Source organism: Nomascus leucogenys, chromosome 20, assembly GCF_006542625.1.
Source record: "Nomascus leucogenys isolate Asia chromosome 20, Asia_NLE_v1, whole genome shotgun sequence".
Taxonomy (NCBI): domain Eukaryota; kingdom Metazoa; phylum Chordata; class Mammalia; order Primates; family Hylobatidae; genus Nomascus; species Nomascus leucogenys.
The window spans coordinates 39,429,642-39,451,836 of record NC_044400.1 but is presented as its reverse complement, the minus strand read 5'-3'; the positions used below and the strand labels follow the sequence as shown (position 1 = coordinate 39,451,836).

General features: G+C 37.7%; 1 protein-coding gene across 1 annotated transcript in view; it reads left to right on the top strand.

Moving 5' to 3' along the window:
* Window positions 1-22,195, top strand: part of GABRB1 (gamma-aminobutyric acid type A receptor beta1 subunit) — a 403,876-nt gene that overhangs the window by 167,479 nt on the left and 214,202 nt on the right. The window lies entirely within an intron of this gene.

Here is a 22,195-nt window from a genome sequence, read left to right as displayed (position 1 = left end):
ACATGAGCTTGTAAGTATCCCCACAGTTTTATGAGATATGTGTTTTTTGTTGTTGTTGTTGTTGCTGTTTTGTTTTGTTTTTAAGACGGAGTTTCACTCTTGTTGCTCAGGCTGTGAACCTCTGCCTCCTGGGTTCAAGAAATTCTCCTGCCTCAGCCTCCTGAGTAGCTGGGATTATAGGCATGCGACACCACACCCAGCTAATTTTGCATTTTTAGTAGAGACGGGGTTTCTCCACGTTGGTCAGGCTGATCTGGAACTCAGGTGATCCGCCTGCCTGGGCCTCCCAAAGTGGGATTACAGGCGTGAGCCACTGTGCCCAGCCCATATGTGGTATTATCCCATTTTACCATGAAAGAAACTGGAATTTATAGCCAGACTTCATACAATCTGTAAGCATTGATAATTTATATAATCTAAGTCTCAATTTCCTCATTTATAAAATGGAATAACACCAAATATCTCAGAGTTTTGGGAAGAATTAAAAGCAAATGTATACCTAAAGTGTTTGGCAAGTAATAGGTCCTCCATAAATGGCCTTTTGCTGAAGGTATTATCTAAATCCAAGTGTTTACCCTAAGAGTCTACACTGAAGGCATTTAGTCTAAACCTACTTTATCAATATAATAGCTTTGTGCAAAGAGGATGCTAAAAATGGAGAAAATGTATACAAATATTTGTGTAATGGATTTAAAGGTAAATTAATGCTCCATTCCATGATTCTTCACTGGATAGTTAGAATCTCCATCATCTGACAATGATAGATAAGATTACGCAAAATGTGTTTGTTATCTAAATGCAATTTTTATGACCAAGAAAAGGGCAGCAGCTTCTTTTTATCTCTTAAGTTCCATTCAAAATGCAATATTTCAGACACAATTCTCAAAAACAAGATACAGTACATGTTTACTTTGAAAATGACAGTATTAAACTATACCCTGCTTCTCTTTAAATTTTCACCAGTTTCATTAACTGTAAAATGGTTTATGTTTTGACTGTAGCACTCTCATCTTGAGTTCATTAACATACTGCTTTTATTTCTTGCAAAACTCATATCAAGCTGATTAAAGTAGGACATAAGTTCAACGGTGTGGAATAGAATTGACGTCATTTTGTCAGATGGTCTCATTGCCTGGAATCAGAAAACAGCCTGAGACACATATTCCAAATTTGGAACGTGTTTCTTTAGTGAGCTTAAGAACTACACAATAATATACATACTCTTTTTAACAAGCTTACATTTTTTCATTGGCTACACTGTATTTAGAATGAATAGTTGTTTCTGCCAATCCTCTTGTTTTGCCTTTCCCAACTGCCATTTCTCTTATGAAAATGAGGGAAGATACATACAGCTGTCTTTGGGGGTTATATTATCTTTTCTCATTCCAGAAAAAAATGTTATTAAATTTTTAGTCTTCTTTTTGCTCACTTAATTCTAATAAAACCATGAATGCTCTCTGTTGTTATGGCAAATACTATTTTTCCCATGATGAATCATCAGGTGGGTGTCATTCAAACTAGCACATCAGTGCACAAAAGTTACCAAAGAGATGCATATTCTTAAACATTTGATAAAGTATTTTATTGAAGATCTCTTCAATGAGGAAATTTCCAAATGTCACTGCAGAACTCAATGAATATACTCCAGTGGGAGAAGATTTGTTGTCAGTTAAAACTTGAGCCATGTTTCTTAAAAAAAACATAGTGTACTTAGTGTCTAAAGGATATGAATTTCCTTAAATAGCCACAGTCAGAGACTAAGGAGAAGTGTCGTGAGACCCAGGCAGAGGCTTATCTAGGCTTTAGGAGTCCAAAGGTTTTACAATTTAATACATAATTGCTAGGCTCCTCCTAAGGTCTTGAAACAGTCCAATAACAGTTACAGGTCCTGAAGTGGAGGATTCATTAGTTTCACAGTGATTCTACTTCCTCACCATGGGTAAGCAGAGGTGGGTAAGGTGTTCTGCTATATAAATCAATATCCTGGGCCCAGGCCCAGTGGCTCATGCCTGTAATCCCAGCACTTTGGGAGGCCGAGACGGACGGATCACGAGGTCAGGAAATCGAGACCATCCTGGCTAACACAGTGAAACCCCGTCTCTACTAAAAATACAAAATAATTAGCCGGGCTTTGTGGCGGGCACCTGTAGTCCCAGCTACTCGGGAGACTGAGGCAGGAGAATGGCGTGAACCCAGGAGGCGGAGCTTGCAGTGAGCCAAGATCACGCCACTGCACTCCAGCCTGGGCACAGAGGGAGACTCCGTCTCAAAATAAATAAATAAATAAATAGATAGATAGATAAATAAATAAAATAAAATAAATATCCCAAATTCTGATTTCTGGTTTTCAAATATTTCTACCACCTCATACTCCAAAATTAAGACTGTATAAATGCTGGTAGGCATTAAAATTTCACACTATAATATTTTCATGGAACTATATGTCCATAAGGACTCCAACCTCCAGATGCAGAAAGATAATGTATTGATTTATTCTGTATTTATTTGTATATTTATTTATTTATACCCAAGTGGTAATATTAAACACTTATTAGGTTCCAGACACTGTCTAGAAGACTCCACTGAATTATTCCCTGTAATTCTCTTGATTTTTCTATTTTATTGTTGAGAAATTGAGTCTTAAACACTTTAGATACTTTGTCTAAGGTCACCAGTGATTCAGTGCCAAATTCTGCCAGTCTGATGTCATCCCTTCTCTGGCTCAAAATGCAACACTGTTTCTGTGATATAGAGTGAATAAGAAAAGTAAAAGCAGAACCTGCTAGACATTCCTGCTTGTGTGGTAGCTCAAACCATATGTAGTAGTACTGAACATCTTAAGACTTTTAGAACAAAATCCATGGCATTAATGCCTATACAGTCACCAAATAGTGTATCCTAAAAGGAACTCCACCAACTGAGAATTCACTGTGAAAAGCAAGGAATATGCATCTAGATAAGTGAGATGGTGAATCCTCGAATATACCCTTGAGAGCTAATCCTTGGGAAGAAAGTAGATTATCTGTCAAACTGAACATGAACGTAAGAGAATTCTTGTAGGCTGGGATATACGGTCAGCTTCTCTAGAAATCCATTTTCAAGGACTTTCAGAAGTGTTCAGAATCCATCTAGGCCCAAGCACTTGGGTCTAGTTCTTCACAGGGTTCAGACTCTAGTTGTCTTGCTGTTACCAGGGACACCAGGGAGATCCAGCACTGGATAGATCCAATCTGAATCTTCCATGCTGCCACAGGGCAGATCAGGTAGAGCATGGAGGGCCCTTGTAGAGCATGGAGCATATGCAAGCAAGGGAGCAGATGGGCAAGAAAAGAAGAGTGGAAAAGATTTTTCCCTCCGTAAACAGGCTTAGGCACTCTTCAAAGACCTTCCGGAGTTATGGCTCACCAAAGGACAGAAGTGCCCTGGGAAGAAAAGGTGTGTTGCTGTATAGGGACTAGAATACATTTAGACATGTTGTTAGAGTTCTAAGAAAATGCATGCCCAAAGACATCAAAGTCTTGGTATTGGTATTTTTAAAACATTCATCAGCACAATGTTTTATTAAAATAAAAATTCAAGTGTTTTCTACCTATCAGATTATGGCATAGCTAGAATAAATATGCTTTCAGTAGTATTTCTGTGCCTCAGGAACACATTTTACATTGAGCACTCTGTAGAGCAGTTCTTTACTTTCTTGTCTGTCGTACTCACTAGAATGTCAGCTCCTTGAAGGCAGTGCTCAAAATTCCTTCTTACTTACAGCCCCTCTGTGCACAAGATTCAATTAGTGTGTACTTGTTGAGTTACACACAAGAGGAGGAAGTAACTTGTGTTGGGTAATAAATCAGTAGCAGAAGCAGAATTAGAACCAGGCCCATGGCCTCCTGGCCAGGATTCCTCTTAGAACCTGCAGTAACCACCAGATTTCCTCTGGCAATGGTTAGACACCACTGAGAATGGCTGGAGTTCCCTCAGGCATCTAGCATTACCAAATGTGGGAAGATTATGTCCTATCTTCTACATAGCTTTGTTTGATTGCAAAGCCTAGAACTTCCTGTATATATGTTTGATCTACAGCTGGTTTTGTACCATTTAAGTGTATTTGTTCATGGGATTTTATTTTTCTGGATTACCCCTTTTTATTAACTATGTATTTTGGTCTCTGATCCCTCCCACTCTGTCCCCAGTTATTAATGGCAATGTGGTACAACACATAAGCCCCATGTGATGGCCCATTTTTGTTGACCTGAGGGAGTGGCTCATTAGAAGTGTTGGTGTTTCCTTACTATTCACAACTGAATCTGATGGAGGCAAATAATACAAAATTGTTCATTTCCTCGGGCTAAAACAATAGTGCTGCTACAATATAAGCAGCTTCTGGATTCATAACTCTATCACAGTGCTTTCCAAGTCATATTACAACATACGTTAATATAAAAGTTATGATTCTCCCACTGGAACATAGGCATCTTGAAGTAAGGAATCATATCCTATTTATTGTTTCTAAGCGCTAGCCTAGTGCCATACCTGTACATGTTTGTTGAAAAAATGAATGTTACTCTTTTGTTCATTCATACTCTGTCATTCAATATTTAAGCCTCTCATAATCTTATGAATAATTTTGTAAGAACACCTGTGACATTTTCTATGCTGAGTGTGACAATGTGCCTGTCTATACCTTCAAGCCTCAATTTTTTAAAGCATATTCTTCCTAGTATAAAATGCCACTATAAATACTTCTTAATTGCAGCACATCTCAAGTCTGCCTTTTTTCCCCTGCCAATCTCCCCATCAGGGATGAATCTGAACATCACAAGAGGTCAGTGGAAAGAGATTGCGTTGGGGTGAGGAATATTGCCTGGCAGTAGCATGTTCAAGGAAGTGCTCCATAAACCAGTATCTCTACTAATAAATTGGCTCAGTCTGCAGGTTTCAGAGCATAGGAAAACGCCACTAAGGCATAGAGGCAGGATGTGAATCTCTATATTGGGGACAATGTTTTGGTGCGCTGAAGAAGAATTTTGTGAAACATGGGATAAACTCAGAGGGACTGAGGATCTGGAGACAGAAGGTAGTATGGTACATGTTTCAGTACCTCTTAGTGGGATACTGTGCTAACACCCAAAGATGGGGGAGGAAATGTGGCTTTGTAAATGGATAATGAATAGAGGGGAGAATAATTTTGAGAAACATGACAGAAAAGGCGTAGATCATCTTGAAGGAACTGTTGGTAGAAATATAGATGTTACGGACTGCTGATGAGGGCTCAGAAGGAACCTAGGGGCATGGTAGTGAAAACCTGTATCATCTTGTAGAATACCTAAATGATCACAAACAAACTGCTGGTAGAAATATGGATGTTAAAAGTGCTAGTGGTGAGGGCCCAGAAGGACATGAGGATCATGAAAGGCAATTGTTGTTACATAGTGGCAGAAAACTTACCTGAATTGTATTCTACAGTTAGGAGGAAAGTAAAATATGCAAGCAATGAACTTGGATATTTAGCTGAGAAGATTTCTGTTTTAATACATTCTCCTGCTGCTACAAAGAACTGCCTGAGACTTGGTAGTTTATAAAAGAAAGAGGCTTGATTGACTCATGGTTCAGCATGGCTGGGGAGGCCTCAGGAAACTTATGATCATGGCAGGAGGCAAAGGGAAAGAAAGGCAGATCTTACATGGTGGCAGGTGAGCAGAGAAAGAGAAGGAGGAACTGCTAAACACTTGTAAAACCATCAGATCTTGTGAGAACTCACGCACTATCATGAGAACAGCATGGAGGAAGCCACCCCCATGATCCAATTACCTCCCACCAGGCCCCTTCCTGGACTTGTGGGGATTACAATTCAAGATGAGATTTAGGTGGGGGCACAGAGCCAAACCATATCAATTTCCAAGCAATGTGTTGGAGGTGGGGCCTGGTTTCTCCTTGCTGTTTATAGTAAAATGTGAGAAGAAAGAGATAATCGGAGGAGAAACTGTTCAGCAAAAAGGAAACAGGACTTGATGATTTGAAAAATTCTCAACTTACTCAAACTGCAAAATAAGTTAAATTAGGAGATTAACTCTCAAGAAAGTGGGACAGACAAGGGTGTGGCTGGACAACCTTTTGCTAGTGCCTCTGACAACCAAAAGGTCAGATTATTTATTCACACAGAGGCCTTTTTGAATATATGAAATGTACGTCTCATGGATCCCCTTAGCTATCTTAGCAGAAGTCAGGAATAAAGATGGGATTTTTCAGGAAAGATTTGTGTAGTAGCCTCTTGTCTAACAGAGTAACTCTCACAAAATATGCAAGAGACCTACATAGTTTTTAAGAATTTTATACCAGCAGCAACGTTGTTGGCTTGCACTGAAAGAGACAGACAGAGGACAAAATGAAAGAAGGGAAGGGTGACTCTGAGCAGGGAGCCTTGGGCATAGAGGATGGAGCCTGGAGCCACCAAGGATGAATCTAAGGCTGTAAAAACTAATGGAGTTTGCCCAGTATACTTGGACTTCTGTGTTTCTTAGGGACAGTACCTCCTTATTTCCTTCAATCTCTCCCTTTTTGAAGATTTAGCAAACTGTTTTTTTGAACTGCAATATTGATAAAGTTTATCTTATGCATGCTCCACCATTATATTTTGGGAGCAGATAACTCACTTTTCAGATTCATAGGTCCATACGTAGAGAGCTTTTACCCCAGACAGATTATACCCAGAGTCTTACCCATGTCTGACTTTCATGATTGGATGATAAACTTCTGAGCTAATGAGACCTAGAAAAGGTTTTGGATTGGAGTTGTTACCAAAATGGGTTGGGACTTTTGGAGACTTTGAGATGAGGTGAATGTATTTTGCTTTTGGGATGGACATGAATCTTCGGGAGCCAGAGGTCCAACTGTGGTAGACTGAATAATGTGCCCCTCCAAAGATGTCAATATTCTAATTCCCCAAACCTATGAATATGTTATTTTATATGGAAAATGGAATTGGCAGATTTGATTAAGTTAAGGATCTTAAAGTGGGAAGATTATTCTGGATTATCCAGTGGGCTCAGTGTAATCATAATGTTCCTTATAAGAGAGGGACAGGAGAGTGAGAATCAGAGTGATACGACATGAAAAAGTCTCAACCAACCATTGTGGCTTTGAATGTCGAAGGTGCTCACCAGCCAAGGAATGTGAGAAGCCTCTAGAAGCTAGAAAAGAAACAGATTCTCCTCTAGAACCTTAAGAAGGAACACATCCCTAACAACACCCAGGTTTTTAGCCCCATAAAACCCAGTTTCAGACTTCTCACCTCCAGAAAGGTAAGATAAAGTTGTGTTGTTTTAAGTCACCCAATTTTTGGTAACTTGTTACAGAAGCCATAGAAAACTAATGCAGATGGAAATTGGAATTATGAGAACCCTAGAAGCTTATTTTCCAGATTTGTGAATTCTCAAAGAGGAATGAGGGTGACCAGAAAAGACATGACACTCACCATCAGGCAATGGCATATTAGTCAGTCATAAGGTTTGCTTATTGAAAGGTGGTTATGTCAACAGCCATGAGTAATGTGGTGCATTATCTGAAGTGTAATGAAATTTTCTTTGGAATTAGTGCTGGATGTGAATTTCGGTTTGACCTTGCTCTTGGAAAAATAATTTTTTTCTGTCTTTATCCCAAGTGTGTTCATTTATAAAATGAGCATTCAAGTCCCTACTTTATAGCATCGATGTGCGGATTGACTGAGAAAACGCTGCAGATTTTATTTAGCATGGGCCTGGCTCACAGAAAGCACTATTTGAATCATGTTTTTTATGTATTGATTCGGCAAATGTACTGAGGATATATTATGTGCCAGGCACTGTTTTACATGCTGAGGAAAAAGCAGCTTTCAAAGAGTTAAAAATCCCTGCCACCATGGAACTTATATTTTACTGGAAAGGTTATGTGTTAAACAAGATAATCAAGCAAAACTATTTTGTATACTAGTTAGAAATACATGTGCAGGAGAAACAAAGAGAAAGGGAACACTGATGATAAATGGAAGCATGTTTGTTTGCAGATGACCACAGTCTAGTACTGAGGGAAACACAGATGATGCAAGAGAAAGAAAGGAGTTGTATCTTTCTTTCAAGTGAGGGGGACTGTGATCCACTACATAAGCACAGGGACTGATCTTAGATAGCTAACATACATGGCTTGTCTGTAGTTAGGACACAAGGTGAAGGACATGGGACGGAAGCAGATGGGTAGGTGTATGTGGTCTGCGAGCATGTGCAAGTTCTCTTTTAATGTATTCTATTCCCTAGGTGAACAGTTTGCTAAATCATCAGCTGAGAGTTAAAATTGGAAGGAAATGTTCGATGTTGGAAGAATGATACAAAAGAGTCATCCAGAAGACAGGGACGGTGCTTAGTCTAGACAGAGAAAAAAATGTTGTCAGTCAATATAATCAAGCCCATTTTGTAATCATGAATTTAAAGTGAGATCAATCCACATTGTTATTGTTTTTCTGCAGCTACTTTTGGCCACCTGGATGTACATATGGGATAGGCAGATACATTGATTAACTAGGGTTATACTCTAGCCAAAGTAATTCAGAAAAGAGAGAGACTGGTAAGAGAGCTGTCAATGTATATAAAGGAGTGATCATAATGTCTGAGCATAGAATTGAAGCTGGGCATAGAGGGAATTGAGAACATGTATGAGATAAGACACAATGAGAAACTGGCAGGACCAATCGATTGTTGGTCCTGGAGGGGTCAAAAGGTTGTTGGAGTTGAAGTACCAGAAGGAACAAACTGAAACAGGATAAGGTACATGGGGACTGGTAGGTTTGCATTTGAAATGCACTTGTTGATAATCACAAAGTCAAGAGCATGACCCTAGCTGTGAGTGGCTGAGGTAGGGCAGATGACAAGGTCATTGCAGAAGTCCAGCTGCTGAGAGGCCAGGACATTGGAAGGATCATCTACATGGATTTAAAGAAGAGTCTGGAGTCTAATTAAGGAAGGGCTTATGAATAAAGGTATAGTTTTTGTTTTATGTTTTTGTTTTTTAATAAAGGCATCGAACACTGTATGGCAAAGTGTGACTGACTTATCTTTCACACTTTCCATTTAGAACTACTAAAGCCCTAAAACCAAAAGACAGTTTTGAATTTATGTACCTTATATTGTGGAAGTGACTGCTGTATGATACCATTAATAATAAAGGCACCACCCTTGAATTTATAACCTCTTTCTAGATAGTTAAATCCCCAGAGCTTTGCACAAGGCCAACAAACAAATAGTTGTTCAATAAATATGTGCTGCCTTAAAATAGCTGTATATGACATTTAAAGTCACAACTTTAGCTCATGTTGTCTAATGTTAACTGCATCCTAAGAAAGTCAGCTCTAGGACCTTGATTTAACATCACTTATTTGCATAATATGATGTACATACTTAATATCTCCCTGTTACTTGTATTTCAAGCAGCCAGAGTGGTTAATAATATACTATCCAGCTAGAGTAGCTATCAGCCAGTCTTATGAGGTAAAAGATCACAAATTTAGACATGCCATATTTTAACAAACATAGTTCACTAATATTTAATTGAAGAAACATTTTTCTTACCTTAAATAAATTTGATGGCTATACATCCATGCTTCATAAAATACATCTGAATGTAACCTCCCTGAACCGTGCAAAATTTTTAAAATATGTTAAATCTTGTGAAAATGAAAATACCCAAACTTGTGTAAGGACACAAAAAAAAAATATTGAGGAATAAGGGAGACCATCTTTTATATCATATTATTCTATATTTTTGAATGGAATATACCCAACAGCATTTACAAAAATTTTGAATAAGGAACCAAAGTTCAAAGAGAAACTATCTATGAAAGAAAAAAGTTACAGCTATACATTATCTAAAAAAAGAATTAAAGCTAAGTCTGTTTTGGGGCACTCACTTCTATTACATGTCTATATTTTATGGCATGTCCGCCTTGACCAACTGTCTTTCCAAATTGAAAAAATTACCACTTTTGATTCTATAACCAGTGAAAGGCTATTTATTCTTTGTCATTCTTTGCTAGATAATGGAACGATAAGGAAAATTATATAGAACATACCCGCACTTGTGGTTACCTTTTATGAAAAGACAGTGGAAATGCCAGTGTTTTCACACAGCTAGATACAGCAGTATTGGAAAGGTGCTATTTCTTAATCTGAGTGGTGGGTATGTATATGTTTTATTATTATGCTTAAAAATGTATTATTCATTACAAATATTTTTAAATATATGAAATGTTTAATAATAAAAAGTTGTGAAAAAGCAAAGATAGTCTAGATATAACCCTATGTATCATAGATCAAAGAGAAAAAATGTCAACCAAAATAGCACAAGCACTTATTTTTGCTAGCATGTAATAAGATGTCTGTCCCGTCTGTTCCAATATTTCAGACAAATATAAGCACATGCTGCTTTGCTTTTAAATTAATTGATATAAAAAAGTACTCTGGTAGCCTTCAGGAATGGACGTGGATCCCCCAACCCCAGCCAAGTATAAACTGTCCTCCTTCCACACGAAATGCCCTGCCTAGTCTCTCCATCCTCATCACCCTAACTTAAAACTAGGTTGTTGATGTGGTTAGGCCTTGTGTCCCCACCCAAATCTCATCCATAATCCCTATAATTTCCATAATCCACATTTGTTAAGAAAGAGACCCGGTGGAAGTAACTGAATCATGGGGGGCAGTTTCCCCAGGCTGTTCTCATGATAGTGAGTGAGTTCTCACGAGATCTGATGGTATTATAAGGAGCTCTTCGCCCTCTGCTCAGCGCTTCTCCATCCTGCCACCTTGTGAAGAAGGTGCCTTGCTTCCCCTTCACCTTCTGCCATGATTGTAAGTTTCCTGAGGCCTCCCCAGCCATGCTGAACTATTTTCTTCAGACCGACCTCTTTCCTTAATAAATTACCCAGTCTCAGGTAGTTCTTTACAGCAGTGTGAAAATGGACTAATACGGTAGTGAAGAATTTGACACAGCCTTCATTCATATAATAAGCATCTGTTGAATACCTTCTATTGGTAGGAAACTATAAGTTTTGAGAGCACTTGTATGTAAATAATCCACTTTGAGTTTTACAGTATATAATCTCTTTTAGTAGTCAACTGGTTCCCACAGAGCAAGAGAACAATTGAAATACATCCTGAGAACAGCTAATGAAAAGAAACAAGAACAGAGTTGACAAGACTGTCTCAAATAAGTCATTTCCTTTGTGGGGCAAACACTTAATTTCTAAAGAATAGTCTGAACATTGCACATTCTTCTTAATCAATGTAAATAATAATTCTTTCCCAGTAATGGAAAAAGCCACATCTCTCAGAAGGTCTCAGTACTCTATCAATGCCAGTTCTTTTGAATTGACCACCTGAGAAACAGACACTGGCTTCCCGGTCAGGTATCACAGTCAGCCCCTAATATAAAATAAAGGGCCCAGAGGACAGCTGTTGTGCTCATTCATGCCCTAACAAGAACACAATGCCATTAGTCTATGAAGTTGGCAAGGCTTGGAACAGCAAGGCTTGGAACAGAAAAGAAATGAAGACTGTACTGCCTCCACCTCCCATACAGATACCTTCCAAGTAGGCTTTTCTGAGGAAAAGTGCTGGCCCTGTAGGCATTTAAGTATGTCAGCACACAGTCACTCCTCTGTGGTTGATGTAACTTAAGAAAGTGTCAAAGACAAGTCAGCCACTTTGCTTGGGATAAACAACACCAGGCACTTCTACATAGGGAGAAATTATTTCCCTGCTCTTCCACTTTAGGGCATTCAATGACTGTAAATGTCCATCTGTTGCCCTTTCACATCAATAAACAATTTCTGTGTTTCCATCTTGTAAGGAGTCGTTCAATGTGTAAAGCCATTGTGATATTTCACATTCATCAGTCAAATGCCATTAACTGCTGCTACCTAAATATGACTTATCAGAGAAGGAGAGTCCATTATTTCCCTTATGTCAGGCAGAAAATGAGCTTCTCCACCCCAAAATTCACTTCTTTGCTGAATACCCAGATATATCATACAAAGAATGATAGAGTAGGGGTAGTAGGATGAGTAGGAATTTCTGAGGCAAGTGAAGAGAGGGAGACATAAAGAGGATGGAAATACCTCTTTCTGCTTTTACAACCGTCACTCCACTCCTTCCTTTCAGTAATTGTTTTAACACAGAGGTGTCCTGGTTTCTGGTGGCAACCCTCATTTGTGACACAGGGATGGCACACAGCATATCTTCCCTCAGTGGTCCCATGGGCACAACACCAGATTGCCATGCATATTGATTTTTCTCTCATCCCATCGAGACATCACAGCTTCCCCCTCAGAGCGTAGGTGGAGGCGAAACCTCACTCCTGGGCAGGACAAATGTATGTTCACAGCCCTACTCTTGGAACAACTCCCATGCTGCTCTGAGCCTTTTCCATTTGCTCATTCTGGGGTTGAGAAAATGAAAGCAAAATCCTCAGAGGACCTTAGATAGGTCTGAAGAATAAAAAATAAAACAGCTGGGCTAAAACCAGCTCAATAATTTCTCCATGCTTTGCACTGTCTCCCTCTGAAATTACAGTTGCAGAAGATAAAGGCTGAGAAAAAAAAAATTGAATTTGGCCTTGATGTTTAAAGGAAGTGGATGTATCTGAATTTAAGTGGTAAATCACTATATTTTTGATGAGGTGATTAAATTATCTGGAACTGCTTACATGATTCGTGTTCTATCACATCAAGTCTGCGTTCTCTGGTTGCATGCATGGCACATGTGTGCTCCGGCATTTCTGTTCACAGCTGGCTACAAACTGCAATTTCTCTGTCTGTATTTGAAGATCAAAATCAGAAGCACAGTCAGGGAATATGGTGACAAACAGAACTAATTGGACAAATGTTTTAACATATGCAGGGCCACTAAGTCACAATGGTGCTTGCACTTTAGACTATTGGTCAAATATCCCAAAATTAGGTTTGGGTAGTTTTACCCTGATTAGAAGGGATCTTGAGAGGCCACCTAATTCTTCTTCTCACTCTGCTCTCCCTAACCCTAACCCTAACCCTAAGCCAAACATACTTGATATGATTTGGCTCTCTGTCCCCACCCAAATCTCATCTTGAATTGTAACTCCCACCATCCCCACGTGTCTTGGAGGAACCCAGTGGGAGGTGATTGAATTATGGAGGCAGGTCTTTCCCATCCTATTCTCATAGTGAATGGGTCTCATGTGATCTGATGGTCTTACAAAATGGGAGTTTGCCTGCACAAGCTCTCTCTTTGCCTGCCACCATCCAAGTAAGATGTGACTTGTTCCTCCTTGCCTTCTGCCATGATTGTGAGGCTTCCCCAGCCATGTGGAACTGTGAGTTCTCCATTAAACCTCTTTCCTTTGTAAGTTGCCCAGTCTCAGGTTTATCTTCATCAGCAGTATGAAAACAAACTAATGAAATACCCATCAAGAAAACTGTTCATCTAATCAAACACAACTCTCTTGGCATATCTTGGGCTTTGATTTGTTGATAAATGAAACATAAGTAAATGGACTACCTGTTGGGGCTTCAGGGGCAGCTTCTGCACATTGCCTCCACTCACCATTTCATATACACACAGATACACATGTGTACATGTATAGAGTCACACAGAGGCAATCTTACTAGGTTGTTGGCATATGAAATCCATGTGGCAACAGTAATAGACTCTACTTCTAATTCTAAGGCTTAACCTCCAAATACTCCTGAGAAAGGCAAATTTACATGGACTGATTCAAGATTCTTTTACAAGAATGGTTTTTATAGAAAGAAGGCACTAATATAATTATGGAATAAAGAAGAAATGTAACAGAGAAGACAAAAGTTGCCTATTTCTCAGTTTTGTAGGATATATTCAGCTCAAAGGAATTATGATTAAGTTACATATTTAGATGTGGTTTATGTCAATTGATAAAATATGCTGCTTGTGAGGATTATGGGACATCTTTGATGTCTAAGTATTCATTTTTTATTGACTTTATGTCCTTCAAATTAATTTTGTCCAAAGCAAACACTTGAATATATTTTGATTTTACTAATATTGTAAAAGCAATTCACTTTAAGGTTTATGTGAATGTATGTTCTGAAATTCTATAAAATGCCTTGTAGGGATAGTTCTGTAGGTCACGCTGTCAGATTTTGGTATTGCATTGCCGTGTTGAAGTTTAGTTCAACAGCTATAATCTATTACAAAGGGTAACATTTTGCTTTGTTAATTATCACCAATCTCTTCATTTCTTTTTGAGCTTCTGCACTTACTGAGTCAAGAAAGAGCTTCTACACTTACTGAGTCAGGAAAGAGTAAGGAAGGGAAGGAAATATCTTTGTGTAGCACTGAACAGAACCCGTTTTAAGAAAATTTTGCTAAATATGTATTTTGGGAAGATGAGTGGTTTTACTAATTTGTTCAGAGATACCTTTCCCATTCTCAAATATTTTTTTTCTACTTACCTGTGAATGCTTAAAAAGACTAGTACAAAGTGTAGTTCCACAGTCAGCTAAGACCTTACAGGCTTAACTACAAAAGAACCATGGAGATTTTCTTAATAAAACACTTCCCGTTTTTGAGCCATAGGTTCACAGGATAAAAAAAAAAAAAATAGCACTGAATATCTTAAAACCATGAATTGACCTTAAGGCTTTGAGCTTCCCTTTTCCATGATGGGACTTTTTAATCTTTTTTATTCAGACACTCTGATGGAAAAACATAGTTATGAAAGAATGATTAGTTTACGTGTTGGGGGCCAGAGAATGGAGGTTAAAATGCTTGTTGCTAAGTTTTTATTCTTTGTTTGTTTTAAAATTCATGGAAGCTCTAAATTCTCTCACAGTCTATAAATAATCCTAGGAAAGAATGCCAAGGGTAGAAATGGATTTCTCTACATGGAAGCTGGATGGCATTTGATCTCTTTAAATATACAATGATCTCACACCTCTTTCAAAGGTATATCTAATTCTGTACATCTTTTGTAACTGTGTCTCCGGAAAATGGCCAGTAAAATATCTTGAGATGCATTCATTTAGTTCTTATTTTGAAGCATAATGAATATTATCATTGAAAAATAAATAAAATAGCCAATATTGTTTTGTTGCTTACTATGTGCAAAGCATGTATTTCATTATTTCATTTAATCTCAGAACACTAAAGATCTAGGTTTTATTATTTTTCTCATCTTTCTGAGTAACGCAAAGGATGGAGATAACTTATCCAAAGTCACAGAACTTAAGAGAAGTCAAGGATATGATCCACACAGTCTAACTCCAAATCAAAAGCATAGCCAAACATATAAACACAGAATCAAATGGTTCACATTTTTGTACAGCTAGAGAATATAATTTGTTCTCCAATAAATACAATATATTAAAAGTTTATTGAATTATAATATATATGTATATATATATATATGTGTGTATATGTATATGTATATGTGTGTGTGTTTATCAGGCTAAACCAGGAAAAGTTTTCTGAATTTAAAATCCTATTCAGAAACCTGAAAGACTTAAGTGATCATGACATTTTATCTTCTGTTAATTGATTTTTCATCTTTCTAGCAATCTATAGTACTTGGAGATGGCTTCAAACCTAAGTCTTTCTTGACAGGGAAGGAAAGAATAAGGTTTTTTATGAAGAGACTATTAGAATTTATTAGTGTGTTCAGTTATTTAACAGGACATTTAACTTGTAGTATCACAGCAAAATTTGCACAAATCCATATAAAGTTAGCTCATTTATCTCCATAGTCAATCCATTAACTTGATGTTAATGTAACATTACATTTAACTTGAGCTGCTCTCTGTTTCTCTTTTCTCTAAAATGCCAACTTCTGACCTTGTTTACCTACTAGTATGTGAACTCTGCTTAGGTGATCAGAAAACTACACAGAGATAATGGTGTTTCCAAAGCTGGTCCCTTTTATTTACTTTTGTCATAATGTTCTGCATCTTAACACCAGTCAGAAAAAGTGAGTGAATCAGAATTGACTTCTCTATTAAAATTAGTTTTCAGGAAAGTATTATACAACGAGATTTAACTTCCACAGTTCTCATACTCTTAACCCTTTTAGGCTCTGTATGCAACTAACTAGATATTGGCCAACAGTAGCCCTTTGTTTTATAAAATCTAGATATTGCAGGTATTTAAAGTATTATGCTGACGTTTTGATCTTGTGATGTCAAATATGCAGTTTTTACAGATTATTATGAAAGCAGTCACAGAAGCCACTTATTCACCCTTGTTTAGAAGTGCCTTCTCTTCACTTACACAGCTGGCTATTCAATTGCATTTATGCAGATTTCCATTCTGTTCCACTTCTGTAGCACGGCAAGGAGCTCCAACTAATTTCAGTCCAAAGGTGATCTATGTAAAGGTATAGCATATATTTGATCTAGAAAAGCCAGTAAGTTTTAGAAAATAGAGTACAGGTGGGATGTAGTCTTTAGATGCTATTACTGCCTGTAACTTCTTCAGTGGCCTTGGGAAAAATTACCTAACTCCTGGTATGTAAACCAACGGATGTACTTAAAGTAATTGACTAATGACAAAAAAAAAAATATTTTTCTGACTATACATCAGCGCTCATAGCAGCATTATTCAACAGCCAAAAGGTGGAAACAACCCATGTATCTATTGACAGATAAGTGGATACATAATACGGTGTGTTTGTGTGTGTACAATGACATATTATTCATCCATAAGAAAGAATGAAGTTCTTATATATGCAACAGCATGTATGAACCTTGAAAACATAATGCTAAGAAAAATAAACCAGATACAAAAGGATAAGTCACGTATAATTCCAATTATATTATATATTTGGATTAAGCAAATTCATTGAGACAGGAAGTAGATTTGAGGTTACCAGGGGCTGAAGAGATGGGGAATGGGGAATTAATGCTTAATAGGTACAGAGATTTTGTTTGGGATGGTTAAAAACTTTTGGAAATAGATAATAGTGATGGTTGTATAACATTGTGGATGTAAATAATGTCACTGAATTTTATTCTTTAAAATGCCTCAAATATCAAATTTAAAGTTACACATATTTAACCACAATTTTTAAAGATAGTAATATGATATACCAAAAAAACATTGAATTGTATACTTTCAATGGGTGATTTGCATGGTATGTGAATTATATTTTATAAAAGCTGTCAAAAACATACCAAAAAAATGGATTTTTCTTAGGTTCAGTTGGACATCAATAGTTGTGAAAGGATCTTCATGGAGAGGTTGATGTGATATCCAAGTGATTGCTGGCACTATCATAGTCCTAAGATTACTTTGGTTTGCTTCTGACTCTTTTCCTGCTGGGCATGATTTATATTCTTATGGTATTTTCATTTCTACCCTATAGTTGGGTCCCTTCTGAGAAGACAGACGTGACCTAAGGGCTTAAGACCAACTACATTGCTAAGCTTTTGGTACTATCAGTGTTAAAAGCTAAATATTCCTTAGCTTTTGGTACTGTCCGTGTTATACTTTATAACAGGAATTGACGATATTAAAATTGACTTGGTACTATCAGTGTTAAAAGCTATATATTCCTAAGCTTTTGGTACTATCAGTGTTATAAAGTATAACATGATGAACTGTAGCTGAAATGTATTTACAGAATGATAAATTATCCACATAGTACCAAAAGCTTAGGAATTGACTTGGTATTAAAACCTAATTTCTCTGTGGATATGACTGCACTAACCTAAAGATAGCATTGCTCAAATTTGCCTGCCTTTCCCTTTAGCTACTCAAACATCACCCAGATCACAGACAGGGCTGACCACCATAACTGAGCCTTGACAGCATTAATTATTAGATTGTTTTCAAGCCTTTCCATTTCCCTCTTAACGAAATGTTCCTGGATACCTTAGAATCTCATAGCTTCAGCTATTTTCTTTTCACTAAACAAAGAAAAATTCCAGATCTATTAAATCTAATTTTATATTTTACAAGTTTAGACTCAAACTTGATTCTATATTCCAAATTATTTAGTAATCCTTGTTGTTTCTAAGTAAATCATATCCTCTGACACTCCCTTTTGTTATACGACTTTTGTACCATGTAACTACCATAACACTCTCTTGGTGTTCATTGCATTGTGCAATTTTTAGTATATTTGGTCTCCCCTAATAAGCTATGAACTTCACAGTGGCAGAGACCATGTGCCATTTACCTTCTCACTTCAGCCAGAGTGCCTGTTCTATCATAGATGTACAAAAAAAGCTTACTAATTGAATCAGTGAATCAAAAAAATACATCAATGTATGAATGGCATAGAAAGAAACCAGTACATAAATAAATAAATTACTTACTGACTATAACAGGGCACTTTAGTAAAAAAAAAAAAATGTACAGTTTGTGACTAGTAAGATATTCAGTGGGCCAGTCTGCCTATGTAGAGATGGGTATATATGTTTTCCCTATACCCTTTGTAGCTTCTGTTGTGCCCCTTCCCTCCTGGTTGTGTAATCACTCTCCAAAAGTTTTAGTCTTATTAAAGATGAGCTAGGCATTGTATTTCAAAATAAGCATAATTTCCTCCCAGCAGGGTGACAGAAATACATTGAAGGCGTGGTTCACTACTCATTCCAGTTCCAAAGTGCTCTCTGTTTTCCTTACCCACTTGAACCATGACTCAAATGATGTGTCATTCAAAATGTATCAGGAAGAGAGGAATGCAGAGCTTATAAAAGAATATCTATTAATGGTAGGACACAGTAACTCCTTTCTGAGAAATAATATATATTAAATATTATGTGCTCCAGGTTTTGGACCCACTCAATTCCAATAGAAAATCTGTATAAGTTTCTTAATCTTATAGCTTATACACTCACTAATGCCAAGAGCTGAAATGCACACAGAGATTGCAAAGCATATGAATGAACTGTAGCTGAAATGTATTTATAGAATGATAAATTATCCACATTAAATTTAGACAGCGGAAGGGAAGTCTCTCAGGGATCTACAGATTTTCAATTTCATATGAGCGTTTGTGTTTGATTCTGAAGTCTGGCTGTTCCATTTAAGGTAACTATTTTTACATCGTGGCATTTCCCCTGCATTATTTTTGTTCTAAAATCTTGAATAGGGATACTAAGCACTATTAGAGACTATTAATTTTAACGATTTCTGAATAAATAAAATGTAATACTTGGAATATTGATGTCTTCATATAATAATTGTGTAGATTTAACTTCAGATGGCTGTATATTTTTCATTCATTCAATCAAAATGCCTTTATTAAATATTTGTCGAGACTTTCCTATGAACCAGACACTGTATCAGTTGTTAAGGACATAGAGACAATGAACATAGTTTTGTCCTAAGAGAACTCTGGTGGGAGACCGATAAGTAAATATATTTGATTAGCAAAGAGACAGCCACAGCGGCTATAGTAACACTTAGGGATACACCTAACTCAGCCTGTAGATCGCAGATGACTTCTGGGAGGAGGTGACAAGTAGAAATTAGTAACAGAGAAGAAAACAAAGACATTCTGAGAAAAGCCCAGAGACATGCAGCAAAGAGCTAAGAGTTCTATTCCCTAGAGGCAGAGCGCTGAGCTTCTTTGACACATAAGAGGCCCTTATCTTTAAAGCATTGATTAACCAGCTGACATGTCTGTGCTTGGGCACTACTTCTTTCCCATGTTACCATAACCCACTTGCCTTTTTATATTTTTCATGAGATTCTTAATCATAATCTGTTTTGGTGACTTGAACCTGAGCCTAATATGAGTTTATGACATCCTTATCTACTCACTGTAGCTTAGCTGTTCATTCCGGGAGGGTCTCCTAGTGAGTGGAGCCCAGTAGTTTGAAGCAAGAAAAACATTTTCAACTAAGAGATCTTTACAACTTAAGAAAAGTGCGCTTACTCCATTAATTCATTTGTTTTGTATTAGGTATTATTAGGCATCTTGTGTATTAGGTATTATTAGTTATAATACTCACTTTAAAAATGATCAAACAGAAACTCATAGATGTTTCTGTCAGGAGACAGGTGACATACTCAAACTAGGTAATTGAGGATAGTTTAATATAACGACTACTTATACAGTGTGGACAAGGTTTAGAATGACTGACAGGGGATGGAGTGCTACCCTGAGCAGAGAGCCATTACCGCCCTAGGCTTGTATATTAGTGTCCTATTGCCTCTGTAACAAATTACCCCAAACTTTATGGCTTAAATAACACACATTTCTCATCACACAGCTCTGGAAGTCGGAAGTCTGAAACCAGCTTCACTGTGCTGAAGTCAAGGTATCCACAGGATGGAGTTCCTTCTGGAAGTTCTAGTGGGAGAAGCTGTGACCTTTCCTTTTCTGGCTTCCGGAGGCTGTCCTCATTCCTCAGTTCATGTCTTCACATCATATCACTTTTTCTCAACTGATTCCAGTCTGTTTTTGACTGTCTTGTCTCCCTCTTAGAAAGACTCTTGTGATTATATTTAGCACCCAGGCAAATAATCCAGGATAATCTCATCCCAACATCTTTAACTTAAACCCATCTACAAAGTTCTTTTTTTCATATAAGGTAACATTCACAGGTTCTGAGGATTATGACATGGATATCTTTAGGGGCTACTATTCAGCCTACCACAGCCTGAGTGGCAAAGGGAATGGAACAGTTATCAGAACCCAGAAAGAGCTGTATAGAAAAGGCACCTGGCATGAAATGTGGACTTTTAATATAAAGCAACACAGCCAACTATGCAGAGGCCACTAACAACATCCATGCACTTCAGTCTTCCAGGTGCAGAGCAAGGGAGGAGAATGGTAAGAGACAGTCTGTGGGGCACAGAAGACAGCCAGCCCCAGGGCTGGGTGTCTTGGCTCACACCTGTAATCCCAGCACTTTGGGAGGCTGAGGCCTTTGGATCACCTGAGGTCAGGAGTTCGAGACCAGCCTGGCCAACATGGTGAAAACCTGTATCTACTAAAAATACAAATTAAAAGTTTGCAGGCATGGTGGCACGTGCCTGTAGTCCCAGCTACTAGGAAGGCTGAGGCTTGGGAATTGCTTGAGCCTGGTAGGTGGAGGTTGCAGTGAGCCGAGATCACTCCAGCCTGAGTGACAGAGTGAGACACTGTCTCCAAAACAAAAACAAAAAAGAAGACAGCCAACCCCCTTCTTTTCATAAGACTACGTTTAACTTTTAATTATTCCTATAAAAGATAAATTCTTTAAAATCTAAGAATAAGGAAGTATAAAAATATAACTGAAAGTCTATCCCCAATCCTGTCCCCAATATCCCCCAACAATCCCCTCCCTAGTCTGAACCTGCAGTGGCAAAAGACTGAAGTGTAAGCATAGGTGGAAGTAGCAGAGGTCAAGGATAAAACAGAACAAAACAAAACCTGATGACATGGATAAACTCTGCTTCAGCCATTTTCCTAATGCACAACATACATGGATGCCATTCCTTCTGCCTGCAATTGTTTTCTCTTCATTATTTGCTGCTTTCACTCACCGTATAGGTCTTATCTCAAATATTACTTCTGGAATATATCACTTCCCAATATAAATTAGAAACCCACCCCCATGGTCCTTATACTCTTTCTTCAAATCTTACCTTTTCCTGCATAGCCTCTCCATAATCAGTAAAGATAATTTTGTATGCTTAATTGATTGTTTATATGCATATCTCATTGGTTCATTTAGCTCTAGGAAGCCAGACCAGCTGCTATTGCCCCAGCCCCGTGGACAGTAGTTGACACAAAGCCTAAGTTAAATGCTTTATGTGTCTGTGTACTTCAACTTTTCTGACAAATTTCAAATCCACAGAAAAAGTTCAAAGTTCAGTGCAAGAAAATTAATTAATATTTTCACATTCGCTCTTTCTCTCTCTCTCACTCTCTCTCTCTCTCTGTATGCCTCTCACACTCTCGCTTTCTCTTCATCTCCCCCTGCTCCTTTCCCTCTCATTTTTTTCTCCCTCTCAATTTATATTCTAAATTTTTAATTTGTAATTCTAACTGTGTTTTGATGCCTGGAAATCTTTAGTAGTATTTAACTCCAGCTGGGGGGTTTTCTTTCTTTTTTCCTCTGCTTCATGGTAGGTTTTGGAGTAGAACATTTATCAGCTGACATCCTGATTCTCATTTCTGTTTTCTTATATTAGCTTTGATTGCCATCTTCTGTTCATTGTAAAATTCTTCTGTTTTG